The sequence below is a fragment of the Lithobates pipiens genome, unplaced genomic scaffold (genome assembly GCF_037356315.1).
Source record: "Lithobates pipiens isolate NorthernLeopardFrog02 unplaced genomic scaffold, aLitPip1_a1.2 Scaffold_13, whole genome shotgun sequence".
Taxonomy (NCBI): Eukaryota; Metazoa; Chordata; class Amphibia; order Anura; family Ranidae; genus Lithobates; species Lithobates pipiens.
Window position 1 is genome coordinate 295,019,288 of NW_027507718.1, and position 13,355 is coordinate 295,032,642.

General features: G+C 41.3%; 1 protein-coding gene across 1 annotated transcript in view; it reads left to right on the forward strand.

The window, feature by feature from the left end:
- LOC143974941 (bifunctional heparan sulfate N-deacetylase/N-sulfotransferase 3-like) overlaps nucleotides 1-13,355 on the forward strand; it is a 375,710-nt gene that overhangs the window by 138,625 nt on the left and 223,730 nt on the right. The gene's annotated exons all lie outside the window — the stretch shown is intronic.

Sequence of the window (13,355 nt, forward strand, 5' to 3'; positions counted from 1 at the left end):
CTCAAAAAAGGCGCTTGTGTACAGGAGCATCTTTTTTCATTAAACAATGAGAATTCACTTTAAAGCAGATTAGAAGACACGCAGAAGCACCTGTAAATGATCCTGGACATACTTAGATACAAACTGAATGCATGCTGCATTTGCCAGTCTACACAAGTCCCAAAGGATATAATGGTGCTCAATATTAGATGAGCTAAAATAATTCTGCTGTTTGCCTGACAATTTTATAGCTTAAAAACATTAACACATCCCTGATAAAAGAATAAAATCATTAACTTCTTGTCACTTACTCTTTTTAATTAGCAATCATTACTTCATTTCTTAATTTTCCACCGTTATGGTTTATAATTCTGTATGAAATTGAATGACCAGTGTGCCTAAAATTCAGTTGAAAAGATCTAAACTGAAATGATTCTAAAATCAAAATGCACTCACACTATCATGGAGAACTAGGGCACCCTGAAAAGAGAAATCGGAAATGCTTTTTAATGACTGTGGCTTAAAGGTATATGATTAAACAGAACCTGATAGTACTTTGTAGCAAGGTCCCTATTTACTTACCATGCTTGGGTTCCACTACATGCTGGGGGAGTATACATTCCTCAGCTTCCCTTCCTCAGGAGTTCAGAAAGTCCACACCTGATGAGGCAGAGTTAGCTGGGCAAGTGATTTTCAGCCAAGTTGGAGGCTCTCCTCTGTTCTCTGTCCAGTACTCCAGTTCCAGTGGTCTCTTTGTCCTTGGACTGTGGATCCCTCCAGCTGTTCACTTGTGTTAACAGAGCTACCCTGGACTCCACTATGAGAGACTCTGTCTATGAAGATAATAAGTAGTTGTGATCTGAACTGTTTTACTGATGTAGCGGTTCTCGTCTTTGCTCTGTTATTATGTGTAGCCAGGTGCTTGGCTAGAGACAGAAAGCTATTTAGGACACTGTACTACAGTGCTTTCTGTGCATCCCAATGGAACTTCAGCTGAATGGGTTAGCACTACCTAATCTCCATCCACAAGGGGTAACTGACAAGCAGAAGGAGCTCAAGAGACTTGATGGTTGGCAGCATTAAAACATGGGAGATGAAGTTTGAGAAATGCATTTTACTATGGCAGTTATTGGACTGTTGGTTTACAATTCCCAATGCGATTTGGGTATGAAGAGAGAGCGAGAGAGCTGTATTTTCACAGGCAGAATACTGAGGGATTTCCTCATTGTTGCTAGGAAGCCAAGGTGTGCACATTTCTGCTCCTGTGTTCACATCAACCTGCTATAAACTGGCGGCCCTGTGCTAGGATTGTAATCCCTCCAGGTAGATCCAGAAGTAATCTGACATTTGAACAGCAAGACCCTTGTAGCTGTGTCGCTGGGACTGCTGAGAGGACATTGTTGTCATTAACCTGTTGCTACTAGCAGAGACTGAACACACAGGGCCATCTAATTAGCAGCATTACTAACTGCATGATTGCTCTACAGGGAAAGTACTCATGTGCACCACCATAAAGACTGGGCCCAAACACTAGGTGGCTGAAGATTGCTTCACAAATTCCTTGGCTATTGTTCATAGTAAGAGGTGCTCCTTTCAAGAGTTTTAAATGTCATCACTGACATTCATATAGAGTGCATTTTAGTGGATACAGCCTATTGCTTACAGGGTTATTACAGTATTGATTATCATTGCTGTTACTGTGTTCTAATGTGATTATTTATTGCTGATTTTGTGAATTACCAGGTTCACTCTAATTTAGCAGTATTGAATTCAATTCTATGCTGCTATAGTTTAGTGAACATATTGTCTAGTAAAATGTGTTAGACCTAATCCTTTACTTTATCTTTTATGTGCATACTGCTATTTACTGAAACCAAGGACAAAATATTGGGTTTACTTACCATTAACCAGTCTGATTATTGGATTTTGATACTGAACCATAGCTGTGTGCAGGTAATCTATATCTATGCTCCCAGTATCAGTGTCAGTGGGACTATCAGGCATCAAGCAGCTCATGAGGGGGTAACACTGCATATAAAACCTTAAAAAGACTTTGCTATGCAGCAATATGTCACCCTGATTGAGTAAAGGAGACATTGCTTTGAAGAGTCTATATTTTTCACCATTCTGACCCTGTTTTATATTATTCTGTAGTGTTTCCATGTTCTTTGCCATCTGCAACCTGTTTTGCACCTTTGCTTCTAATGTTGCGCCTGTTAAGTGAACCGCAAGTTACAATTACTCCCTGTCTGATCATTCAACCAGTTACTTATTCTTTTAAACTTGCTGCATACACTACACAAATATTATTTAGTTCTTGGATCCACTAAATATGAATGAACGTGCAGCAAGAGTCTCACACACACACCTCAAGTTAAAGGATTATTTCTATACAATGAAACGCTCCCTTGCATATTCTTTGCACAGAGACATATAGCTAACACATTGTCCAAACCTGCATTAACAAAGAACTTTATTAAAATAATTGAGGACCACTCAGCAACCAGCGACTGCTAAGATCATGATCACTGCACAGGAGTATATAATGTACAGTGCATCCTTCAAAATGCCATAGGGCACAATGTGCTGGAAGTATTATAAAGCAGATGTGCCTTCTATGGCCATGGCAAGTATATAAACATTATTCCATACCTTGCTGCTTGTAGTTGAGATAATAATAATAATAATAAATAACTGTGGACAGGTGGCATATGAGTCTCTTTTCGTGGACTCTTTGCTTGTAGCATTCATTTGGTTAGCAGGCTTGTCAGGTTTGTATTATTATTATTATTTTTCTTTTTATAAAATGTTGGCATGCACACCTTATCAGACCAGAAGGCACAAAAGCAGCATTATTTGGACATTCAACACACATACTGCAATCAATGGCCAGACTATGCAAATTAAACAACTGTGTTTGATATACTACGTAGATTCAGTCACTGCTGTTCACTATGTACATATATATCTACACACTCGTGCAGGCTTCAGTGCAAGTGTACAAATAGCATTCTTTCCATGCTCTTGGTAATTTCTCTTTAGTAAATTAGTCTTATTGTTTCTTTGATTAAAATACAAAATTGATACCTGGATATACTCCAAAATCAAAGTGTGTCTATAGCCTAAACACTTTTTTAAGTTTTGGATAGAGTAAGGAAGGGTTAAACCGTGACAGATTGCTTTTTGTCATTGTTTGTGTGTGTGTGTGTGTGTGTGTGTGTGTGTGTGTGTGTGTGTGTGTGTGTGTGTGTGTGTGTGTGTGTGTGTGTGTGTGTGTGTACCATTGGTGAAATGTCTCTTCCCATTACAGTCATACAATAGGAAGTTGTATAGATGTCTTAAAGTGAGGAGAATTCCTTTAATTAGACAACTGTTCCCATTAGATTGTGCCTCAGCTCTTGTTCTGGAGAGACTTCTACAATTTTGGATTTCCCCTCACTTTTTCCTTGTTGACAATAGTCAGACAGCAATACAACCTTGATAGAATATCTAACCAATCCCCACTCTATCCAAAACCTATGTAGCACCCTAATGTTTAAGCAAGGTTGCTAGTAAATGTATTTGCCAAGTGATAGTTGCCATGGCCAATTGATAGGAGGTCAATTTATTTCTAATTCTGGAATTGTTGCAATTCTCTCTTCTGTCACTAGATGGCTGGGTATCTGGTGGCATTAGATAAGACAAGGGCATTGCAAGGGCAGATTAGGAATGAATGGGTGTCTCAGCCAATGGGCAGGGATTTTCTTGGTTCCCCTGGCATGCTGGGAGAGCCTATTTATTTTGGTGGAGTCAGGTGATCTGTGTTCTATGCCTCCTGGACGGCTGTCTGGGTGGATGTGTTTCGTGTTGCCCTGGGCTGCTAGGCCAGAGACCTGAGGCCTATCCCAGGGACATCTGGCTGCTAGGCTGTCTGAGGGTCTATCCGGAAGCAATAGAGCAGTGTAGGTTTGGGACTGTGGCTTGCAGTCCAACCAGAAGTAACGGTTCTGCTGGTCGGAGAGCCTGTCATGGTCGGAGGTAGAGGGGAAGCTGTCGCCATTAAGGTACCATCCACCTTATTACTAGGGATGGTGAAGAATGTGGAAACTTCAGCAGATGTCAAGTCAGGGACCCAGTCAGTGGAGGTGATGCTTGCAGAGCATTATTGTGTGCCAAGCCAGGGACCAAGCAAGCCGGTGGGGTCACGCTTGAAGAGTATCTGTGGGTGTCAAGCTAGGGACCCAGCAGGGATGCGGGGGTGATGCTTGAGGAAGATACAGAGAGAGAAGATTGGAAGAGCTCAGCGGATCCAGTGTCAGTGGTTCAGCAAGTCTGAGTGATAGACTGGGAGCTCAGATGAGTGAAGCGCTACAATAGGAGATTATAAAAGAAGTGAAGGAATTCAGTACAACCTTTGTTAGAAATTGTTTCAAGATTGTTGCCATAGGAGACAGCGGTCCTACTCATGCAGATATGGTGTCTAGCTGGATGCCTTTCCCTGCCTATAGAAGTCTCGGAGTCTGCCAATGCACATTGCATCAACTTAAGGGTGTCCTGGCCCCAACCTGCTCTCCCATAGTTTTGTTTAAGAGACAATAAATCTCTTTGCATTCAAGAAGTGTCTGGCGCCCATCAATATATTTTGCATTACCCTCACCATGCCTTGTATCCCACTCTACACAGAAGGATGTCAGCTGTCCTTAACCCTGGGGGTAACCATTAGGCCTCAAGGCCCTGGGACTTTTCTACACCTAAAAAAAAAAACGTTTTGCCCAGAGATAGACTGTAAGCAAGTGCCTCCACCTTATTTTTGGGGAGCTTTTTTATGGAGCCACTGAATACTCTTAGTTATAATTGAACAGAATATGCTGCCAGGTGACTGTTATAATGGCATCATTTCCTGCTGATGTGACAATTTAGCTTTGATATAGGTGACTGGTCTCCTCCATGTCACTATCTCTCCAGGGCATACCTATAGCACTTAAGGTCCCTTTCAGAACCCTTCTTTCTGCATCACTAGAAGCCAAGGATTAGGACACTGGGAGATGGTATCACTCATTAGCAAGAGATTTCCGCAAAATAGAGAGAAGAAAAAAGGATAAAGCAGAAGAGTCAGAAGGAGATCACATCATCAAAAAGTTAGCTTTAACCAAAGATGACTTTTAATCAGTGGTGGCTGGTGCTTAATATTTTGGGGGGGAAACCAACTACCCCCCCTGCAGGAGATGGATGGGAAGGCGGCAATCCCCCCGCGGGTGATGGACAGGCGATCCCCCCACATGGGAGATGGACGATCAGAGGCCTCTTTATCTTAGAAGGCATATGACAAGGATCCGGGGTAGGGCTGCTGCTCCTCACTTCAGCTACTCCTTGCTCTGGGGCTGTTGCTTTTCCTCTCATCCGAACAGTAAGTGGGTCCTGAGACCCAAGTCCTAAGACTCCCTGGCCAAGCGGGTCTCAGGACCCGCTTCCTGATTGATTGGGAGGAGAATCAGGAAGACGATACCGCTATTGTCACACAACTGGGTGGGCTTGGGGCACAGTGCTCTGCGCCTTGAGCCCACCCTTTTTTGAAGCCAATTAGAGCCTCAGGATCTAATCACATGCTTAAAAAAATTGAAATCCATGCGTCCGGTGCCCTGCATGTAGATTAGGAGCCGGGCGCATGCTTTAGGGGGGCGGCACCAAACAGTAATTGGGTCCTGAGACCCGATTGGCCAGGAGTCCTAACAGTTCCTAGCCAATCAGGCCTCAAAACCCGCTTCCTGATTGGCAGGGAGGAGAATCAGGAAGATGATAGGGAATATTAATTCTCTATTGTCACATAACTAGGTTGGCTCAGGCGCAATGCTCTGTCCCTCGAGCCTTCCCTTTTTTTAAGCCAATTAGAGCCTTAGGCTCTAATCACGTGCTTAACCACTTGAGATCCGCGCTATAGCCAAATGACGGCTACAGCGTGGATCTCCTATTCCGGGACGACGTCAAAAGACGTAGTCCCGTGCACGAGCGCCCTGCGCGCCCCCTGAGGGGCGCGCGCGGCGCGCTCTGTGATCGGCGAGTTTACGAGACTCGCCTGATCACCGATCCGTGCAAGGGGTCGATCCTGACCCCTTATCACGTGATCAGCTGTCAGCCAATGACAGCTGATCATGTGATATAACGGAGACGGTAATCAGCTATTATTCCTCCTTGCGCTGTCAGCGCGAGGAGAAAAAAAAAGCCAATCACCGGCGGCCGTGATCGGGACATCAGTCCCGATCATGGCCAGCCCTGCTAGTGCCCACCTGCCCCCTGCCAGTGCCCACCTGCCCCCTGTCAGTGCCACATTAAAAAAAGTATGTGCCCCCTGTCAGTGCCACCCAGCAGTGCCCATAGTGCCACCCAGCAGTGCCCACAGTGCCACCCAGCAGTGCCCACAGTGCCACCCAGCAGTACCACCCAGCAGTGCCCACAGTGCCACCCAGAAGTGCCCACAATCTGCCTCAACAAAGGTGCTGCACCCCAGTGCCACATATCCGTGCCCATCAGTGTCATCTACCAGTGCCCAGCAGTGCCGCCCATCAGTGCCCAGCAGTGCCACCTATCAGAGCCACCCATCAGTGCCACCTATCAGTGCCCATCAGTCCCATCTATCAGTGGTACCTATCAGTGCCCATCCGTGCCACCCATCCGTGCCACCCATCTGTGCCACCCATCCATGCCACCTTATCTGTGCCCATCTTTGCCCATCAGTGCCACCTTATCTGTGCCCATCGGTGCCGCCTTATCTGTGCCTATTAGTGCCGCCTTAACTATGCCTATCAGTGCCCACCAGTGCAGCCTATCAGTGCCCACCAATGCAGCCTATCAGTGCCCACCAATGCAGCCCATCAGTTCCCACCAATGCAGCCCATCAGTGCCCACCAGTGCAGCCTATCAGTGCCGCCTCATCAGCGCACTTCAATGAAGGAGAAAAATGACCCGTTTGCAAAATTTTATAACAAACTATTAAACATGATTTTTTTTTTTTGCATCTTTTTTTGTTTGTTTAGCAAAAAATAAAACTCTGAGCTGTAATTAAATACCACCAAAAGAAAGCTCTATTTGTGGGAAAAAAATGATAAAAATTTCATTTGGGTACAGTGTTGTATGCCCACGCAATTGTCATTCAAAGTGCATCAGCGCTGAAAGCTGAAAATTGGTCTGGGACTGAGGGGGGTTTAAGTGCCCAGTAAGCAAGTGGTTAAAAAAAACAAACCCTATGAAATCCATGCGTCTGGTGCCCTGCATGAAGATTAAGGGCGGGCACATGGATTAGAGGGTGGTGCCCACCCGTATGGGTGCCACTGCTTTTAACTGTACCTGGAAGCATCATTTTGATATTTGCTACCACTGCATTTGTAATTTGTAATGTAAATTCACATCAAACTCTTCACCAAGCACAGCATACCCTTTCCTTCTATGAAAGTGTAGCTAGCCCTCCTGGAAGTATAGGGGGGCTTTCCATAGCTGTCAGGTAAAAACTAAGGGGAGTTTTATCATTTCTTGCTTATTAATTCAACTGTTGATCTATTAGCTATCGGTCATAGGATCTCTTAGCTTATGTTCTTAGCACTGTCATAATCTGCATAACAGGCAAGGGTCTAGTCACAAAAGTGTAATGCCTGCTGTATTTTCATTAAAATGCATTCTTACAATTGAAATTGATGTATTCAGTTCAAATCAAGTTTTATTACACAGAACAACTGAATTTACCCCATGCATGCTATATTATTGATTGTGCGGTAATTTGCAATCAAAGGTAAATTCACGAAAATAATTGCATGGGTTTTCACTTCTTAAAATATCACTACCTTATGTCTGGAGTTAATTGTGAGGTTTACTGAGGTGAAGAAGGAGCCATTTCAGATAGAGATAAAATAATGATTTATAATAAATACATGCTGTGGTGGTTTAATATTTCATCTGAAAAAGAAAAAAAAATAATAATAACGATTCCAAAGCTTTGTGATTTTAGAAAGTTACTGTCAGTTAAAATAGCAAACACAGCTCGAATAACTAGTACAGCTCATAAAATTACTATTATTAGGCAGTTTGTATGATAAATATACCAGTCTGCAAGCAACATTTGTAGTCTAACAAAGCTGTGTTATCCTATATATATTCAATAATGAGATCATATTGTGTCATTTTTAACTGCATTTTTCAATAACTACAAAGTGCAAGCATAGTGTGATCACAATGCTTGCACTCTGTAGTTATTAAACAATACAGTTCAAAATGACACAATATAATCTCATTCTACCAAGTGGAAAAATATGTCTGAGGTGAAGCAGAACATCTAGCTTTAAGCTGACCATACACTATATCATCTGATTTTACAATCTCCTTTAGATATATTTATGTAGTGTAGGGCCGTCCTTATTGCATACAAATTGCATTTTTTTTTAGGTTTGCCCTTATTTTACATTTTTTTGGTGAATATAAAGAAGAGTGTATGGAGATTGTACAATCTGATTGCATAGTGTTTGGCCAGCTTTGGCTAATTGACAAAAGAAAAAGGCACTCACAACTACCTCAATAACTATGTTAATTGAGGTTGGGACATCCACAGTGGACACAACAGGCTTAGGTAGAATCACAAGAAAGAGTGGGGTTGGGCTATACACTGCTGAGACCTCAAATGAAGGCTGACATTTTTTTTTAAACACAACCTAAGTCACAATAATTTTAAAATGTAATCAGGTAGCCTCATTTGCGTTAATATATACTCATACAATCACTAAAAATCATTATGCAGGGTGTAGGAAAGTCAGCCCAAAAGATAATTGCTGCACATGCTCAAACTGGCTTCAGTAATCCCATATTGGGGTGGCATCTGCAAATTTTACTGTTGCCATCTCTAGCAAGGCTACCAGGCTGCACAAGACACTGGAGGACTAGGGGATGTTGCTGGGACTGCGAAAGACCTGCGATACCCTTAGGTTCAACCTCAACACACTTCTAGTCTCATCACTTCACCCCTCTCAAATGACAAACTTTTTTTGTGAATAAGTAGGAGTGCTATATATCTCCTACTAATGTGCATATGGGGTGATACCTGGGGGTCTCCTTATTATTAAATGAACCAGATTCTAATAAGGGAAGAAGTCCTTGTTCACATCAACATCAGGTACTCCCCTTGTTCAGAACATGTGACCTGGTATAGTTGAGTAGGGGGGAGGGCAGATACCCAGCCCCCTTCTTTCCTGTCTTGCTAGGCTGCATGCTTATATAAAGATCTGGTGTGGATGTTTTAGTGGAGGCTCACACTTTTTAGTTTCTTCTTTATGCCATACCTGAAGTTTCTTCTTTATGCCATACCTATAACATCCTCTTTTTTTGTGTTGAGTCGCTCTTAAAATTCATACCAGACCCGAAGGGCTTGGTGTGAATTATAGTGGAACCTAATTCCACTTTTTTTTTTAACTATCTCTGGCTCCTTTGCTTGCATGGCATGACTTTCATGTTTACCAGTGGTCATAATAACTAATAATTCTATGCATGAATAATTGTATGCCCACCTCACCCCCAGCTCCCCACAATCCTTACCTGAGCTCACTCCGATCCAGTAATGTTCACAATAGCCTCCACTGCAGTTTTGCCAATCTATCAGATTGAAATTCACTGACACGAGACACAAAATTTACTGGCACAGTAAAGTTTTTACTGGAATTTACAAAATTGCTGTTTTACGTGCAGATTTCAGTATTTAGAATACAAACAAGTACAATATGCAATTAGCAATATGAATTGAAGTAGATATTGAGGCAAAAAACATTTAATATTTCATTTTTGAAATAGTAAGTAAGTAGCTCAGGGACAGACCTCAGGAGGACAAGAAATTAGAATGAGCGGCACACACTGAAACTGACTCTCACAGTGACAACAGCACAGATGACGATGACACCTCACCGACACGAGTCACAGCGGCATTTTCTCTCCACACCAGGTGGTCCCTTTGGTCTACTCGAGTCCAAGCAGCACTGACAGTCTCGCTCCTGGCCTACCTTGCTCCCATACCACAGAACTGTACATGAGGCTCCGGCTGCTCCCCTCGGCCTCCTTGTATCACACAACAATCTCAGGCGTTTCCTCCACCAGGTCAATCCTCCGCCGGTGCCGTTCACACACACTGTACCATGAACTCAGATGGTCTCGGCTAGCTCCGAACCGTAACTGTGCATGCGCAGAGCTGAGCCGAGCATCACATCCATATTTGTCAACTATACTGTCAATCAATACAAAAACTATTAGGAGTAGTTCAAAAGGCCATTTCTTGCTGATGAAATTGTATAATCATGGATTACCCCAGAGTAGTCCCCTTAAAGCGCATGCCCAGCCAAACCATTTTTTTTAGGTTTGAATAGAGTGGGGAAGGGTTAGAACCCCTGTGGCATTTTTAGTAATATCCAGTTCTGCTTATGTTTTGCCAGAATTGAATGTGAGAGTACCCTTTCAACAGCAACACAGACAGATATATGAATGCATTTCTGTAGCAGAGTGGGGGAAGGCTCTGTCAAATTTTTTTTTTGTTGCTGATTTACCCCCACTTGGGAAAACAGTATAGGATATGATTTTATATATATATATATATATATATATATATATATATATATATATATATATATTCAGGATAGGGTATATGGTCCAGAGACTTGAATGGCAGTAAAAACCTGACAGATGCTCTAATACTTTCCATTCTATCCAAAACTAGAAAAGAGGTTTTTGACTTGACATGCACTTTATTCCTATTAAAAAGTATATACATTTTTTGTTTAGAACAACACTGAGCTAAGATTTCAATGGTGAACGCTATCATTTCTAGGTTGAGTGGCTCAGGGAAATGGCGATTCATGGAAATATGTGTTTATTTCAAGAAAAGGCAGATATAAGCTTTTTCTGTAATAAGTCGATTTACCTGCAGAACTAATGTGCAGCAAACCTTGATTAATTGGTTTTAAAAAAAAAAATTGCTTGCTTGGTCTAAAATGATGCAAATGTTCAGGGTGTTTTTTTTTTTTCTCCAGTCAGCTTTTTAATTGGTTTACAGGTTTGTGACCTGCAATTAAAGAATAAAAGGATGTGAACATGTTTATCTTCACTAACAGCAGAATAATGAAATCACTTGGTGGAAATAATTGGGTTTTAAGTAAAGCAATGTTTTAACAACAGCTAATGATTCAGAGCCCCTAGTTTCAGCACACATGGATTAAACTACTAATTATATTACCTTGTTAAAAAACCAGTAAAAAGACATGTATGTAAATCATTCAGAACAATTTGAATATCCACACCAATTATTGCTCTTGAAATTGGTTGCAATCTGGAAAGGGGGTTTATTTTGTGTATATCTCTCTATACTCTGACAATTTTCATTAAAATGTGTGCGCTTCAGCAGAATTCTGAAAGGTTATCAGTAATGGATGAGTCATCAAGTCACATTATTCTTTCAATAAAAGATGAATTATATAGTTTTGCTAAAAAATGTAGTCATTATCAGGTTATTCAAATGATTCTTTTCTACAGTGACCACCCTACAGTATATGCATCCAAAATATACCATTATGGACTGAATTTGCATTACCAGACTCATGGTTTTGCACTCTCATAATTTTATGCTTAACCACTTCAGCCCCGGAAGGATTTACCCACTTCCTGACCAGGCCATTTTTGCGATACAGGACTGCTTAGATTTAAGTGACAATTGCCGTGCGACGCTGTACCCAAACAAGATTTGTGTCCTTTTTTTCCCCACAAATAGTGCTTTCTTTTGGTGGTATTTGATCACTGTATTTGATTTGATCATTGATGTGGTTTTTTATTTTTTGCACTATAAACAAAAAAAGAGCAACAATTTAAAAAATATATATATATATTTGTTTACTTTCTCCTATAAAAAAATTCCCCAAAAAATGTAAAAAAACAAATTTAATCATCAGTTCAAGCTGATCTGTATTGTGCTAAATATTTTTGGCTAAAAAAAAATCCCAATATGCGTATATTGATTAGTTTGTGCAAAAGTTATCATGGCTACAAAATAGGGCATAGATTTATGTCATTTTTATTATTATTATTATTTTTGTTTACTAGTAATGGCTGCGATCAGTGATTTTTAGTGGGACTGCAAAATTGTGGCGGACAGATCGGACACCTAACTGACATTTTTGATGCTTTTTTGGGAACCAGTGACATTGTTACAGTAATCAGTGCTAAAAAATATGAACTATTATTGTACTAATGACACTGGCAGGGAATGAGTTAACATCAGGGGCGATCAAGGGCTTAAATGTGTTCCCTGCAGGTGTTTTCTAACTGGATGGGGGACTGTGTGACTGGGGAAATACACAGACCATCTTCCTGCTTAGAAGAAAGACATGATCTGTGTGATCTCCCCTGTCAGAATGGAGATTTGCCTTGTTTACACAGGCAGATCACCATTCTGTCACTGTGGGGAATGATCGCTGATTGGCTACCCCACTGGCCAATGGCTTGGGAATGCACCACAAAAAGCGAGTTCACCTACGGTGATTTGTGGGTGCATTCCCGTCGCAACTTGCCGCATTATAATGACGGCAGCTGGTCGGCAAGCATTTAAAAAATATTTTGTGACATCTATGTTTGTTGACTTATATGTTTATTGTGTCCAAGGCCTGTACTGGTAGTGTTCAGTGTGTAGCTCTCCATGTGGAGAACAAGTTAAAGACCTATAGCTCTGCTATAACTTAAAGCAAAATATCCTCTATTCTAAAACACCTCCCTAACACCTAACTTCCTTCATTTTTCAACAACCCTTAAAGAGTACCTAAAGAAAAAACTTTAGTTTGTAGGTGAAGGAAACCCCTGAATTTGTATTTAAAACATTATTTATTTGTCTTTTTCATCTATGTCCCATTACCTTCATGTCCTATAGACACTATTGGGAGTTTAATTACCAAAACTGAAGAGTGCAAAATCTGGAGAAGCCATGCATGGTAGCCAATCATCTAGTTTTAGCTTGTTCAATTAAGCTTTGACAAAAATTCTGGAATTTGATTGGTTTCTATACAGAGCTGCACCAGATTGTGCACTCTTCAGTTCAAGTAAATCAACCCCTATGTGAAGTGTGGAGGAAATATTCTCTTTGACAGTTTTCACTGGAACAAGTGCCCCTATAGGACACTTGTTCAGATTTCCACTTACTATTCCAAAACAAAAAACAAAACAAAAACGATTTCACCAGCAACATCTGCGTCCCGTGATTTCTAGTCTAAATAGAACTTTTGGATATTCCTGTTCACCTGTATGTTTCCGCTTCACCTGTTCCTTTTACCATTATACATGTGCAATTTGTTTTGTTATGAATTCATTTTTGGACGAAATTCAGCATATTCTTTCAT